This window comes from Planococcus citri, chromosome 1 (assembly GCF_950023065.1).
Source record: "Planococcus citri chromosome 1, ihPlaCitr1.1, whole genome shotgun sequence".
Taxonomy (NCBI): Eukaryota; Metazoa; Arthropoda; class Insecta; order Hemiptera; family Pseudococcidae; genus Planococcus; species Planococcus citri.
Window position 1 is genome coordinate 2,892,630 of NC_088677.1, and position 17,938 is coordinate 2,910,567.

General features: G+C 33.9%; 1 protein-coding gene across 4 annotated transcripts in view; it reads right to left on the minus strand.

The window, feature by feature from the left end:
- Positions 1-17,938, minus strand: part of LOC135844806 (trehalase-like) — a 94,983-nt gene that overhangs the window by 45,024 nt on the left and 32,021 nt on the right. The gene's annotated exons all lie outside the window — the stretch shown is intronic.

The window sequence follows — 17,938 nt, forward strand, 5'->3', positions numbered from 1 at the left end:
CCTTCGACAGGTCAAGTTATACCAGTGCACCACTTAGAATACGATCCAGAAACTGATCAATATTACGAGTTGAGTGACACTGAGGAAGAAATTCCACCTATGAACGTCCAGGCATTGGGTATTTTAACGGATATTTTAAGTAACCCCAATGCTGACCCCCTGGACATGCAAATGCTAACAGGGGCACTTGTGAATTTGGCTAAAGCCAATTCGCAGGCGGGAAACGGGAGCCATTAGAGGACAGCGGGGCATCTTCTAATGACTTTTGGGCCCCCAGTAATATGTTTGAAGATTACATATGGGCTGGAGATGGCATAGCGCATTTTTTAAAAAGGGGCCAAGTACAATTTCAAGAGCAAATACCTGGCTACTTAAGAGATCAATTGTGCTATGAGGATTTATTCGATAGATTAAAAAATGTGAATTTTCCGAAAAATAAGAGATTCATATTATCTTCAGGTCAAGTAGAAATTAACTACTCAAGAAAACCTTATAACGTACTTGAACAATTATTACGAAAAATAATTGCAATGCTTATAAATGAAAAAGAAGCAGAGTGCGTAATTTTACTTTTTCCTATAGTAAAGCCCAGAGCCACAGCAGAACAGGAAGTCACTATGGCTAGATACATTGCTTTTAGAGAAATATACTCGAGAGTTTGTAATGATACTAGGGTTTTTATTTGGAAAAAACCAGCTTACAGATACCTAGAAATGGAGACTTATCTCAACTCTCACGGTATAGAACGCTCAAGACCAAAAATGAGCAAATCAGGATTTGTGATGCCAAATGTGGATAAATTCCACTATGTAAAATCACTAAAGCGCTATTTTCCATTAATAGCGACGTATCACGAGCTATTTGTGCTAATGTCTGAAGAACTTTATAAATTTGAAGAAATTAGAGCACAACTTACAGCTACAGATGGACGAAGGAGCATAACTGGACCCCTAAAGGACATTTATGAGCCTGAAACAGCTCCATATATTGATCCAGGTCATAAAGAAACGGAGTTAGACCAAGAGGACGAGCTTTCGGAAGAAATGAAAAAATTAAATCATGAGGAGAAAAATTCCTCAATGACTTTTCTTCAACCTGTAAGCGTATTAAAACGCAAACTTGAGAAAAAACCAGTTAATGTTGTAAAAAAGCAACGAGTTTCCTGGGCAAAGCAACTTAACCTGGTAAAATGTTTCGAAAAGGATGAACCTCTAAGAGCACTAGATGCGGTCGATAACGCATTAATTGACCCAGAGCAAATTTGCAGACATGTGGGGCCACAATTAGTGACCCAAACTGTGAACGACCCTACTTGCGTCATTCCAATACACATAGGCAAAAAGACCTTTGCTCTACAATTGGACTCAGGGGCCCTACCTAATGCAATTTCGAAAAAATTATTGACAACTTTGTTAAGGGAGTCACCTGAATCCATCAGATTTATTCCCCTCCGACGTACAGTCCAACTAAGGTTGGCTGACAATACAGTCATAAGGTCAATGAGCCATTTAGCTGTAATTCAACTTGAATTCGGCACTGAGCTCATTGGAGTGCCGTTTTATGTACTGGAATCATCAGGAAGTACATTCATTATGGGGAGAATATCATTAGAATACATAAAAATTCTGATTGATATTCCAGAAAGAGTAGCCACCTGTAAGATGGACCCCAATAATGAGTACATAATTCCTTTCATGAATGCTGACGAAGCTCATGAAGCTTTTACCATATTCTCACTGACCCAAACCAGCAGGCAGGGTCATAGAATGGTTATAGATATGGCCAAGCACACAAAATTGGCTGATATCCATAAAGAAATTAAATTAGAAGAAGAAAAAGCTCGAAAACTTTTTCTTGAAAATTTGAATAAAGACCTATGTGATGCTGTGAAAAATAAATCAATCACACCAGAACAGGCTAAATTGGCAGAAGAAAAATTATGCCAATATAAAGACATCTTCAGCTTGAATCCGGGATGCTATAAAGGGGAAGAAGTGGACTTTAAGTTCAAATCTGGAAATGAACATTTAAAACCCTGGAGAGGTGAAAAGTTCAGACCAAGTAAAAAACTTTTACCTGGCATCAGGAAAGCTGTAGAAAAAATGCTTGCGCTCGATATAATTCGACCATCTCACTCGACCTATATTAACACGCTCGCACCTGTTGTTAAAAAAAACGGGGATATTCGGCTCTGCTTGGATGCAGATGAATTAAATAAACACTTAGAAAATGTACTAACAGAGCCGGATACAATTGAAAGTATGATTTTTGATAATCCTGGGGATATCCTATTTTGTACTCTCGATTTTACTGCTGGATTTTTACAAAGATTATTGAATAAAAAATCCAGGCAATTTACTGCTTTTCAATTAGAAGGGCAAGTTTATGAGTTCACAAGACTACCTTATGGTACAAAAGTATCAAGTGGACTTTTTATACTTATGATCAATGCAATCATTGCAAACAAAAAGGGCCGTACCAAGTACGTAGATGATTTAAAAATTTCAGGAGAAACTTTTGAAGAGTGCTTGGACAACTTAATTGAAGTTTTTGAACTCATTCGTGAGAGTGGCTTAAAGCTCAACCCAACGAAAACTCAATTTTTCAGGAATCGAGCTGATCATCTCGGCTCTGTGCTCAGTGACAAAGGCATTGAGAAACAAAGTGAAAAACTGAAAAAATTGGAAGAGTTTGAAAAGAAAAATACCAAAAGGGGTAAATTTTCTTTGAAAAAGAAAAATGACATTTTAGCCCTAGTTGGACTGACGGGATTATATAGGAATTTTATTCCCGAATATTCCCAAATTGTGAAGCCCATTTATGAGCTCACAAAAGGTGAATCTCAAAACGTAGAGTGGGGAGAAGAGCAGCAAAAAGCTTTTGAAAAGCTCAAGGAATTATACAATAAGGACTTCAAATTGCAGCAACCCCCCCGAGAAGGAGACTTATACCTAGATACCCAAATATCGCACGATGCGATGAATGGAGTATTATTTTTCAGACGTGATGAGGAAAAACAAATCATCATGTTCGTCTCAAATGCTTTCAAAGAGCATCAGAAAGAATTTACATTATTTGATAAAGAAATAATGTGTCTCGTAAAAAGCATTTTAAAATTGCAAATGTGGCTACATGGAAGAACTGTTCATGTGAGGTCTAACTTATTGCCAATAGTCAATAGATTTAGAGAAATTTCGCAAACTCACAGAAAAGCAGCTCACTGGATTACAGTGCTCAACAGTTTCGACTTAGTATACGACATGATCCACTCAAATAAGTCACTTTACAAAATTAAAGCGCCTGAGCTGGAAATTAAAGCCTTAGAGCTTGACTGTTATGAAGCTGATATCGAAAGTTCGGACACTGACTTGGGAAATTCAGAAACTGATATTGAAAATTTTGGTTCTGATCTAGAACCCATTTCAGTAAATTTTATGCAAGAACATATTTCAGAATTGCATAGAAAATTAGAACAAATTGGTAAAATTCAAAGTTTTGATGTTACGTGTCAAAAAATTATGAGAATTTTAGAAGAAAAAGTTCCTTTAAATAATAAGAAACAGCGTGACATTCAGAAACTGAAAATGATGAAATTTGAAATTCAAAATTCTAAGAACAATGAAAAAGTTCTATACAGAATTTTGGAAAATGGACTGAAAGTTCCATGTCTCCCAGACGAACTTTTTTATGATACCATAGATTATTTACACGATTCCTATGGTCATGTAGGGGCTGCGAAATTGGACATGATTTTTCGCAGAATTTACTACCATCAATGCTCGTTGGCATATATAAAGGAAATTTGCAATACATGTATCGTATGCAAAGTTAATAAAAGCTATACGAATAGCAAAACAATAGAATATGCTCAAATTGAGGCATACGCTATTGGCGATGTACTCTCAGCGGACATTTATGGACCCCTACCTGCTTTAAAAAATCAACCAAAATACCTCTTGGTTGTGAAAGATATTTTTTCAAATAAAACCTGGTTGCGCACCCTATTTCAAATTAAAAAGAAAGAAGTGTGTCAACAAATGGCTACAATCATAGAGTACATAAGTAATAAAAATATTGAGATCAAAAAGATCATAACAGATAATGGGTCACAATTTATCTCAGACTCATGGTATAATCTATTAGAAAACCATGGCATAAAAGTGGCGCACACAAATGTGTATAACCCACAATCATCGTCTGTGGAAAGGACGATGAGGTCAATTGGAGATAAAATTAGGGTCAAATTAAATAAAAATCACGATCCCTATAAAACTCATCTGGGATGGCACCTACTCATTACTGAGGTTGAGTTGGAGTTGAACAACACTCCAACCTCCTTCGGTTTTAAACCTAATGAGGCATGGGGAATTAAAGATAAAATTTGTGAAACCCTACCTCAACAATCAATGAAATTTGATTTTAAATTTGAATTGACAAAAATTAGGAAAAAGATGTCTGAGAAAGAAATTCCCTCGACGACATTTTTAAAATGCATGGAAAATAAATTAGATCCAGAAAAGGACTTAATTTATGACACCGATGGCTACGTCAGGGTGACAGCTGACGGGGCTTGCTCCAAAAATGGCGATATAAATGCCATAGCTGGAATTGGAATCTGTTTCGCTCCAGACTCCAAAATGAACATTTCTGAAAGAATTGTCAATAAGCATTATGCCACTTCTAACAACTTGGCAGAATTAATGGCGATCCATGTGGCACTTAGAGTGCTAAAAGAGAATAATATCAAAAAAGTAAAACTTCTGAGTGACAGCAATTATGCTGTGAAAGCTCTAAATTATAGCATATCAACATGGCAAACGAACAACTGGAAAAATGCTAAAAATAAACCAGTTCACCATGAAATGCTATTTAAGAAAATTCTAGAATTAAAAATGGAATTTGAAAGCGTAGAATTTATTCATGTTTACGCCAGAAAACATGAATACACGAATATAATTGCTGATAACCTTGCGAAAAAGGCTGTCTACACAGTCGAGCAAAAACAGCAATGTATAAGTGAAATGTCTGAAAGACAAGTAATTGAAAATTTCATAAGAGAGAAAAGGCGATTAAAAAGAATTGAAGAAGAATATGCTTTCAATAAATCGCACTTAGACCCCATCCTATTAAAACCAGGAGATTGGGTCCTTATGACAAATCATAAACAATCGAATGCGGAACGAAAAACTGCTTCAAAATTGTAGGAAAAAAGGACAGGTCCTTTCGTAATAATTCAGAGAAATGGGCACAATTGTTACTTATTACAGCCTAAGGATGGAAGTACAATTAATAGGGTGGCCAACATACGCCAACTCACCCCATTCATTTCCAAAGAAAATTTGGAAAAACTGAAAAACGACACCTGTCTAAAATCAAAATTAGACTCTCGAACTTTAGAACAGAAAATTAAAGATTTTTTGACTGAATATGAGAAGGAACTTCAAAACGAAATTGATGAAGAATTTGATGAGTTTTCAACCCCAAATTTCGAGCCAATTTCAAAAAGCGATCTTAAAAACGCTTCAAATAATGTTTTGAAGGAGCTCAGTGCCAATGCGCGTGCACAACGTGCAGCGGAAAGGGAGGCTAAGAAAGCTGAAGGTAATCTGAAAACTTCAACTCCTGAAAACACTGAAAAAGCTCCAAAATTGGATCTCCCTGAACAGCCAGAAATTGCTGGGGCAGTCCAAGAAACCCCAACCCTAAAAAGAGGGAGGGGGAGACCCAGGAAAATAGACTTTGGTAAAGTCGAAAAAATTCCTGAAATAATTGAAAATAAAAAAGGTACTATTGATACCAATAAAATTCTAGAAGAAATTATTCAACTAGAACCCACTCAGGATGACAAAATTTTGGAAAAATTGGGCCCAACAGACCCAAAGAAAGTCCAAAATTTTGAAAATTCTAAAGACTTAAGTACAGGGGCACTACTTGAGGATTCCTCACTCATAAAAAGACCTAGAGGAAGACCCAAAAAGTGTACTCCCCGTGAGCCCACTGGTGAACCCACTAGTGAGCCCAATATCACTGTAAACTTGGCTGATTCGGAACCAAAAGATGAAAATGAAAATCTCTTTGGAGAATTACCAAGTCTTGAAACTGATGAGGAATTGAGCGACTCAACCTCAGAAAAATCAGTAATCAATCAAGCTATCACGAAATCTGATTTTAAAAAGTCTAATAATGACAAAGTCACTTCAACCCCAAAGCGTTCAAAACGCATATTGGAAAGAAAAATGCGCCTAGGGGAGGACCCCAAAGCCATTAAAAGACCAAGATTGGAGTTGAAAAAACTGGACTATGGTTCGGATAGCGATGAAGACCCTTACTCATTATTCTTTGAGGCAGTTATGGAAGCCTACAACGAAGAATATCAGAGCCTAAATTCTATGACAGTTTTGGAAAATCAGGATACTGACCAAAATGCCATAGAAGTCGTGGTAAATCCATTCAGGACAACGGACGACGAAGATTCAGAAAGTTCAAATGACTCTGAATTTTATGAAAGAATAAGTGAAACCATAGAATTGGTCAGAAACGCGACTGAAGAAAATTCACCTGATAGGAGCTCTGAAAGCTCAGTGGTCACTGTCATAGAAAATGATCAAAGCACAATCATTTTCTTTGAGACAGAGACAACTCAGGAGGATGCTAGAATAAGCTTTCAACCAACTAAAAGGTTGATACCAATTTTTGCTTCGGCGATATTTATTGTAATTTTATTTAGCGTATTTCATGCATTTTTAAATAAAAAAACTTATGATGAATAAAAATATGCACTTGTCTACTTATTTCAACTTTTTCAGCACAATTCTCACTCTCTTTTCGAAAAAAGGCAGGAATGAAGAAAAAATGAAAAAGGGGAAAGAAGAGACAGGTATGAAAAGGAAAAATTCTAATTTGTTAAAAACAATAAAAACCCATTCGCTCTATAAAAATTATTAAAATTCTGAAACCTTTTCTCCGGTACTATTTTGGAACTTTAGAAATAAAATTTACAAAAATTAGTGAAGGAAATGAGGAGCAGAAAATAAAAAAAGGGGGGGCGAATGAAAAATCAAAATTCAATTAGGATTTCGACTATTTCCAGGAAATATAAAAACCATATAAAAATGGCCCATTTCCGATTCTTCGCAAATTACAACAAAAAATGATAAAATTACCCTTTTGTTGTGTTTTTGTTTTTTACTCCCTATAGAATTTTGGACAAAATTCACCAATAGGAATATCTCAAAAAACTCTAAAGTTTTCACTTTTTTGACCAAAAAGGCAAAAAGAGAAAATCAAAACTTGTTCTCAAAAATAAAGATAAAAATTTTTTTTTGGGGAAGAATATTTTGACAAAACCTTTCTGATCAACTTTGAAATCATTTTTCAGAAAGAAAAAATTTCAGAGTAACTTCTTAAGAATACTGAGGCTAAAAACTAAAAAATTTCAAATCCATTAAAAAGGAAATAAAAATTGAAAATTTTGAAAATGGATTTTCAAATTTCGAAGAGTTAAAAAAATTCAAATTTGGATAAAAACATTTTATTCAGCTTCTCGAAACAAAATTTGAAAAACCCAACAGAATGCTGATTATTGACGTAAAAATACCCAAAAATACATTCTAAAAGAAAATAATATTTTTTTGAGAGAATTCAAAAAATGGGAAAACTTTCAGAAAAAGGTGATCGAAATTAGTGTCCCAAAATATTTTTTCAATTTTTCAAATTGGTCCTAAATTATAAAAACAAGACATTTGCCTCACTCTTCAGACGAAAAACTGAAGAATTTGCCAAAAAATTTGGCACAAGCATTCAGAGTTGTCTACCTAATGAAAACTCAGACCTCGGAGACAAAAAGAGCTCACCTAAACATTTGCTCTAAGTTGTCAAAACAAAAATCAGAAAGCAAAGAAGAATTTGCTAAAAAATTCATCATCTTTGCCCATTTTTCTTCTTTTCGGAAATAAAGAGAAACCTCTCTGAATGGGGGACACCACATCTGCCCTCAATTCGCCCCAATAGTTGCCTTAAAAAATTAGCCTACGTTTGTCCCTCTGACAACTTCAGAAAAAAGAGAAACTTCAAAAATGAAAGTTTCGAAATGAGATTTTGAAAAGTCAAAGCACCCCATATTACGTTTGCTCCACAAAAATTAAAATTGTCAATTTTTGAAAAAACTGTTCAAATTTTGAAAAAATTGCTAATCAGAGATAATGAAAAAATCATTAAAAAATTGAATTGAAAATTCATACTGGGTTAATGGAAATTTGCTCTCTGCAAATTCATAATTCCTTTTTGAAAAGGAGAACTATGGGATACATTGGAATGGCTCGAAAAATTCAAAATTTTTCCAAACAACCCAAACAACAGGAGGAAACTAAAAATAAAAACCTCTGTATAAGGAATGAAGAAAACTGCATCCAAAATGCTGAAAAACTCATTCAAAAAACCACTTTTTTCTCACTTTTGGAAATTTTTTCTCAAAGGGTCCAGAGAGTGGCTTTTTCTGGTAAAAAGGCCACCCTCTCGACACTTCGACGAAAAAACCAAAAACTCATAACCTGAAAAGAGTTGAAAAAATCTACAAGTATTTATTGCATGTAAAAAAATCACAGTAAATACGAATAGGGATGGAAAAAATTTCGTACCTCAAACCCTCCAGATCAAAAATTGATGAAATTACAGCAATTGGTGAAAAATTGAAAATTTCAAAAATTTGAAGAATTTGGAAAATTTGACAAAAATAGGTATAGGTCAAAATTACGAAACCTAGGGAAAAATGGAAAATATCCAATCCCCACATACCCCTCTACCCATAGAAAGTCAAAAATTTTACAAAAACTCATTTTTCAAAAAATTTTTTTTTGAAAATGAAAATGTTCAAAAATTGATCAAAGGTAAAAACCACTTACGATCACAAATATTACGAACAGTCACAAAAATAAAAAAGCATTCAAAAAATTGAAATTTGAAAATTTGGAATTTTTTCAAAAATGAAAATTTCTAAAAAAGGGCTAAAATGGGCGGATATGGATCAAAAGTTAAAAACGATCGATCATGAAATAGAAGAATTAAATCCTCTTCAAATTTCCTTCCCTCCCTCATACCAAAAATGCACTTTAAAAGGGTCAAAAATCACTTTTTGCTTTCAAGCAAACCAAAAAATTGAATTTTCATGGGAAAAGAAATGTTTTGAAAATCTCCCCTGAAAATAATACCAATAGTCAATTATATTGGCATTGCAAAAAGACACCTGCCTAAGAACAAAATAAGAGGAAGAAATAAAAGTAGATTTAAAATTATCAATTTATCTACTAGCCATCGGACGACAATGTTATCTGCAACGTCGCCGAGGCCGATAATTTCCTCGAATTTTGCAAGTTCTAAAAGCAGATATCGGAGATAAGGAAAAAGTTTAGCCAAAACCGGATGGGTTGAAACCTAATCACAATAAAATAAAATCATAATACCCCCGACTGACGCAATATTGAGTGATTTCTTGACAAACGATTGATGAATATAGTTAGAAAAGGTATTCTGTGCGTTTAACAAGCGAAATAAAGTATTTTGGAAGCGTAAAAAGTGCAATTCCTAACCAGCTAAAGTGTAATTTGAAGTGATTGGTGCCAGGAAGATTCTATTATTTCTACGTTACCGAAAAATCGTTCGATTGATAATTACTGTAAGTATTATTATCACTCATACATACCTATACCTGTTATGTACTATTTATTTTGCATTATATGTACCTATACGTGTATGTGGTAGTATAGATAGGGTAGTAGGATGAAAGAATCACAAGCCAGCCGGAAGTATTCGATCATCCTACTAAACCAAAATTGAGATTTACCATTCTCGGCATGAGGTAATTTTTCTGTTCATTAATACGAGCAGAAAAATTTACACCCATTCAGAACCCTCAAAAAATGTTTCAAAAACGGAATTGAGAAACACCCCAAAAATGGGAAATCATGGTTGGTTTACCCCCAACCATATCAAAACATTTCCCAAGTACTCTGCTAGAGTACAAAATTATGAAACGATTTCGATAAAATGACACAAAATCTAGTAGATTCGATCATTCAAAACAAACTGATTCAGAAAAGTCGTAAACTTTAGTATTTACGACACAAAAGTAATGTGGTCCCTGAAAAATTTTTTATAAAAATTCAAATCAGACTCAAATTTCAACTTTCATTCTTTGAAACTGATTCAATTTAGAAAAAACTACCTAAAAAGGCCATCAGCCAATAGCGAAAATAATAATTTTGGAAAAAATAACCAAAAAATCTGTGGAACCTGAAAAATAGGTAGATACCTACCAAACCAAAATTATCCCCTAAAGCAGTAAATTTTCGTTGAAAAAGTAAAATAACTCTGCCCCGATAAAAGTTAGTATTAAATTACCCAAAAATAATCCTATTTTGATTATTTAATTAAACCTAAAATCCAAATAGGTACCTACCAAACAAATTTTGTCAAAATCTTGCAAAGAAATTATCCCCATTTGACTCGAATACATAAAAAATACCTAGTAGGTAAAATTTTGAATCGATAAATGCAAAAATTTACAAACAAGTAGGTACCTACCTAAAACATGCATTTGGCTAATTTACCCAAATCTTGCATATTTTCGGATGAAATAAAAACTTAGAATTTCGTTATAAATAATGGAAATCTATTCACACGATGAAATATTTTAAAAATCCAAAATAAAAATCATTTTCACCAAATAGGTACCTATCAAAATGAAGTCTGAAATATCTTGTCTCAAGATCATTACCTTAAAAAACATCGCAATTATGATAAATTTTTACCAAAAAATTCAAATTCGGACAAAAATTCGATTAGGTAGGTATACCTATTCACATCACCAAAAACTCCTCTGTACCTTTTTCATCGATAAGTTCGTGGAATATTATTCAACTACATGAATTTTGGAAACAAAATGATTATTATTGGATAAAAATGTGGAAAAAACCAATAAGTAGGTACCTACTCATCATAGTAATTTGAATTTTGGCATTTTTAGAATCAAAAACTACTCTAAAACAGAATTTAAAATGAAACATTATCAAATTCTAATCAAATTCGAAAAATTAAAATGAATTTTTTTTCAAAATCAAAGAAATAGGTATACATACCTACCTATTTCTTAACTCAAAAACATAAATATTCGTAAAATGAATAAAATGGGACCACAAAGCTTTAAGTCAATAAAATTACAAGTCATAATGAACTGACTGACCTAATAATCTTTATTCCCCCCCCACCCCTTCTTTGTTTTTTGTTCCCATAGATGTCGGAGGAAAATAAGAAGCCGGATTTGTGGAAGATACTTTTCCGGTATCCGCCATCGAAAGAAAAACCATCTGTAGTATCTGCGAAACTTCCAACGCGCTCGGTGAAAACTTTATTTGGCATATACTTAGGCTATGACATAATATGTCGCGCATTAAAGATATTCGAGGGTAGGCCAAAAGAGGAAAAGAAGGAATAAACGATTTTTTGTATGTATTCGATAATAATGTATATTTTGCATTTGTATTCATATTCACCATTTGTTTTCGGTGATATCGCACGATAACATGTACAATTGCATTTCCTAAGATAGCATTAAAAAATACGTTAAAAATGTAAAATGTGTCGCCTAACTTTATTTTTAACTTAAAAGGTTATTCACAAGTTCACACACAAACACTCAGCGTACAAAATAAAGCCTATAGGCTAAATGAATTCAGACAACGACCATATGGACAACGAATTTTGGTCCATACTTTAGTAAGGTATAAATCTGTCGAAGTAAAACACTGTCAAAGAATAAATCCTTCGACACCTCGAATATTCACACTTTGAAAATCGATAGGTACCAGACTTTCCAATACGAGAGTCTGGACCTTATAAAAACTAGCTCTTTGGGAAGGGAACTCAGGGAGTAAAAAACATATTCGGGATAAAAACTTGAAAATCGAAACTAAATTCAGTTGGCATTTTGGTTCGAAGGTGATAACTTCTAAAAAATTTTTTCAATAGAAAGTATTGTGCAGTGTTAGTGATTTCAAAAAATCAAATATTATCGCTCCCAAAAGAATTCAATTCAGTTTGCATCGATAAATTTTTTTTTAATGATTAATTAATCGCGAAAATCAATTAAAAATTCACAACGCGGTAATTAAAATAAAATTTATTCGTACACCACCCACGGTGTGAATTGAACGTAACCGGTTCGGTAACAGAGTGAATACAGCTAAAACGCGAGTGATAAACACTATCAAAATTTTGTTATCATTATTCAAAAGTGAAGTTTTCATGTTCGAAAAATTACATTCTAATTCTGAAGAAAGTGACCAAAACAAATATAAATTATATTTGCATCGCTTAAATTTAGTTCTGAATAAAATAGATTATTCAAAAGAGTGGATGTTCGGATTACTTGAGGATTACAACAAGACCGAAGTAAGTACAAGTGCATTTAGTTCACTAATTTTACCGGTTCGATCAAAAAATTGCCACTAGTTGCAAGGATCAAAATTGGATAATAATTTCAAACACGTTTAGAAAATCTCGAACATTAAGAATGAAAAGTGTTAAAAACACCACGAATTTTGGGGACAAAACACCAGAAATGGTACTAAATTTAAAATTCATACCCAAAACTGTTTCGGAAAAGTGCATGAAAAACACACAAAATTCTCCCATTAAAAGTACACAAATTTCTCTAAATGAAAATGAAATTCAACGTTTTGTAAAGATTCGCGAAAAGAAAGAATTACCTACAAATCGTTCAAGTGTTCCAAAATCCGAACAATAAATTCGCACCATTTCCATCGAAATTCTCAGTTTCAAAAGTCTACCAATTTTGAATACCGAAATCTTTTCATAACTATTACGATGAATTCCAACTAGTGCATTTTGGAGTAAATCACAAGCAGATATTTGTGAACAAAGTTGTGGATTCTAGCTAATAATCTTGAAACGCTCAAAAACCAAGAAAGTTGATCTTTTTTCAGAAAAAACTAGAAATTCGAACACTAAGTTCGTGGCAAACTTTTGGTATCGTATTAAAATAATCGAAAACCCTATTTTTTGGAATTTACCACTCAAATTTGAATACTAAAAAATTCCGATTATTGGTACCAAATTGGCTTATTTATTTTTTCTTCGAACCCCATTATCAAAAGTTGATTTTTTTATAAAAACTGTAGAAAATTGATTGATGATTCGAAAACAGTGTTATCAGAAATAGCCATAAAAATGCAAATTTTGTGTTGTTCCGAATTCACCCCCATTTCACTGACAATTAAAATTATTAGAGTGAAAAATCTGAAAAATCGAATCAAATCTTGATCAGGTTAAAATTTTCCTTTAGAAAAAGTTGATTTACTCAAAAATCACACATTTTGCCTCAAACGTTTATAAATTTTCAAATCGTACCCCGACTAAGGTATTAATTTAAAAATCCATCACTCAAGTTTGGGCTAATGTCTAGAATTTTTAATTCACAAAACAAACTAAAAGTTTGAAAAATTCTACTAGAGTTTACAACCCAAAAAACACTATAAAATACTCAAAGTAAAAATCTTTTTGGAACTTTCTTCGTAAATTAAAAATGATAAAATTGAAAACTTTAGCGCAGATCTGAAACCAAGTGTCAAAATTTTGAATACCCATCAAATCATTCATAAAAATTGGAAAACTGATAATCAACTGAAAAATGATTAGATTCAGGCTAAGCGGAAAAAATTGAATTTTTTTTTAGTAATCAACAAATTTGTCCCATAAAACCCACAAAAATTAAACCATCACACATTTTGAATTTTTTTTTTAAAATAGTTCAATATTACTGATGACTTAAGGTTCAGGTTATTTCAAAAATTTGGAAAATTTTATCTCAATTAAACTGAGATCAAAACCAAGAAATTACATTTTCTTCGAAATAATGTGAACCCCAACGAAGTACTCAGGTACTAAAAACCAAAACCACGCAATTCTAGCATTTTTTCACAAACCACCAAAACTCGAAATTGAATTCAGTATAGAATAAAAATTTATAAAAATCTTTCTAAAAAATAGTATAAAAATTCCTAATTTTTCGCCTACCTAATTCTACACATTTCGAGAAAATGATTTTTTTTTTTTACCTTAAAAGAAAAATAGAAAAATATAACAAAAAAAAAAAATACTTAAGATAAAAATGAATCAACAAAAACGTTGAAAAACTAAAAAATAAAAAAGCTTTGGCAATTAAATGACTAGAAAAAATAATAAAAAGCTGAAAATTATATTTTCAGAAAAAAGCAAAATATTTTTGGTAACTAAATAATAATCAAAAAACAATTAAAAATTAAAACTGAGTATTTCGATAAAAAATAAAAAATCTTTGGTTTCGTAAAAATTAAAATTAACAAAAAATTAAAAAAAAAAATTATCGAAATAAATCACGACCTGATAAAAACCAAAATAATAAAATAATTTAAAAAATTGTAAAATATTTTATCTTTGGCTACATTTTCAAAACAAAATATAAAAAATAACCCCCTACTGCCCTAATAATCCAAAAACCACTAATTTTGTCCGATTTTGAATCGTTTTAAAAGTTTCAAATACTCCTAAAAGGAATAATCAAGACCCAGTAAGCGGTATTTGAATCGAATAAACTATAAGTTTTACACAACTTTTAGTTGAAAAATGAATTCATTTTTGAAAAAGATGAAAAAATAATTATTTTTTCAATAAATAACTAATAATAGAAATGTTTGAAAATTTTATTTTTTCAGACAGAAATGAAGATATTATTGTGTGACGAGTGCACGGAACCGTTGGCCGAGCCAGGGGAGCACGCTCCAAAGGACGAGAATGGGGTGAAGAAAGAGGATCCACCGTATGTAACGGTTTGTAAACATGCGTATCATTGGGGATGTATCCACTATCTTTTCAACACGACTACAACCCCCTCTCGCATCATTTGCCGACATCCTATGTGCAATCGAAGTCTGACTAACTTTGACTTTGTTCAGTTAGAATGTCCAACAAGGACACAAGTGGTAAACCAACCCCCTAACAACGAGCACATCAGGCAGATGAGATCAACGATAGGTCAGCTCCAAAAAGAAATGGAAGTTCTAAAAGAACTAATCAAAAACTTACAATCGAAAAATGAGAAACAGGCAGCCGAACTGAAAGAAAAAATCGATGAGAACGCCGTGCTTTCGAGCTCATTGACCGATCTAGAGCGCCGATTCAATCTTCTAATGGAGCAAAAATTGAATCAGTACATTCAAGCTGGACCATCGACCCCCTCCTCTTCGATTACATCAGGATCGTACCCGAAAATTCCAGCTTTAATGGAATTAGGTACTTCGTACGTGGGACCGCCAGAATACGATCTCACCGGCGAACCCCAGTGTCAGATCCGATTCGACGCCCTGGGTGTTGAACCTATGGATACGATGAGCTCGCAAATTTCGATTCCTCAAAAAATTGAGTACTCAACACCGCTGAATCAGTTGTACCCGACGCAAGAGTATTATAGAGATCGCAGTTCATCCCTACCTTCAACGAACCGAGGAAGACGAGGAATCAACGAGCGAAGAGTATTCAGGATGCCGCGAGGTACTACGAAGCGAGGCCCGCCACCGAGAGCGCAATCTCCGCGCGAAAATGAGCCCGAAGTACCCGAGGAAAAGAAAAACCCATCAGCCGAACAGCCCCGGTACCACAAAAAATACCTGTCGCGTTTTGGCAGATCTTCCAACGAACTCGAGCCCTATTATCCAATGAACGCGTACCCGTTTTATTTCACCGCCGCGGGCAGACAAGACAAAGCTAAAAACATTCACATGGTACTTTTTATGAATCAAGCGATGATGATCGGGGACGGACATATTCATGCGATGGTACATTGCATGGTTGATGAAGAAAAATATGGCCAATATCTCGATAATACCATCTATCGGCGAGACCTCTTAGCGTCTGATCTCTTTCGATTACTCGATTCAATGATAATATTACCGAAAAAATTATTTATCTCGATCGGTAATTTTGATGTGGTCTGCAATACATCTTACGATGACTTCACCGATGAAATGACGAAGATCGCGGATCTCCTTAAAGAAAAAAAAGTGACGGAGCTGATTTTAGCACCATTAGTGCACACGCCCCAACACAATAACATCGCTTTTGACCACATCAAATTGGCACTGGAAACAGACTGGGGATTGTTAGCAGGTGCGAAGACGACGCGAGTAGACGAATTTTTCGAGCAACTGGATAAAATCCCACCGCCCAGAGATGAATTTGGTCCATATCACAACATCAAACGTTACGAAGAAATTTTGGACAAATTGGCCGAAAAATTCATCCCCCTTCCAATTTCTCTGCAAGAAAAAATCAAGAAAGGGAAAGTACTTCAGCCACCGAGTAAAGATCGACGACGCATTGAAATGCTCCGAAAGGGCCTAATTTCAAAAGACACCGAATCGAAGCCGACCATGTCAGTCCAACCAACCATCAAACAGGAAAAAATGGAAACTGACGATAAACCCTACACTCCGGATCAGTTGGCCGAATTAAAACGGATCGAAATAAGAAAGAAATTAATCGAACAGAAAACAGCTGAAAATGCCCAACTAGGCAAATCCGATGAGCACCCTGTAGGAGCTTCGACCAGCTCAGAATTGGCACCCGAAGATGCGCAAAATACGACACCGCAAATGCCAATTTTGACCCCTCGTACCGACTTAAATCCGGCCACGCTGAACATGTCATCGACCTCCGCTCAGGCTATTAACCTGCCAGAAGTGACGCTTACCGCTATTAACGGTCAACAGGTGATACCACCCCTCACCTTTGGGATGAACTGGCAAACATTATTTGACCAGCATGCGCAGAGTTGGACCCAGGAAATGGAGCACCAAACCAGCGCGACGACAAATGAGTCTGAACAGGCTCCAAAAACACCGAACGTGTCGCTCACTGAAGAGCCCATCGTCATCTCTAGTGACGAGGAGAAAAAAGAGGGCTAATGGCTCATATTTCAACGCTCTATCGACTCAAGGTAAATTGCACAGAGTTTTTTGAATTTTTTATATCGCGTAAAAAATACCCAAATATTTGAACTACTTTTTCAAAAAAACTCGAATCTTGGAAGAAATACCATCCAAAAATTACCTAGGTACAAATACGATTAAAAAACAAAAAAAAATTCGAACTAAAGTACCAAAATTATAAAAAAAAAAAAAAGAAAAAAACCCCAAAACATGTCGATATGAGCAAAAATGACCCTCTCAAAAAATGTAAAAATCAATCACGTTATTTTTCCTTCAATTTTGTTATTTTTTAATTTCAAATCAGCTTCGAAAGCTTTTATTCATCTATTTATTTTTTTTTTTCTGAGCTAAATTTATCTGAAATAGAAAGGAAAAAGTCAAAACTTATAATTTTTCGTTTTTTACATTTTCTGAAGTTTTGAATAATTTTATTTATTGTACAAAAAGTGATTGATTACAAAAAATCACCCCCTAAATTTTTTTTTTAGAAAAATCAGACCGATTTTTTAATGGAAAATGGTTTGAATTAAATTAAATAAAAACTCGAAATATTCGCGAATTTTCTACCTCTTGACTCAGTTTAAAAAGCACAATTTTGGCTTTAAAAGTGCTTAGGTAGTCTTCAAAAAATAAAAAAAATCGTCGTAAAAAAGACCACCCAGCTGGAAGATAACATCCACCTTCCCACAACCGGTACCGCTACGCTCACGACCTTCACCACTAACCTAGTAACCGCCAAAACCACCTAAAAAACTGTGTCAACCTAAATTCCATTTTCCATTCATCGATCCGACCATTAAAACGACCCGTAGAGCAGAAAAAATGAACATCCAAAAATGTAAATAAAGTTAAGATGTAATTTATTGAATATTTATTGATAATTTTTTTTTTCATTACAAAAA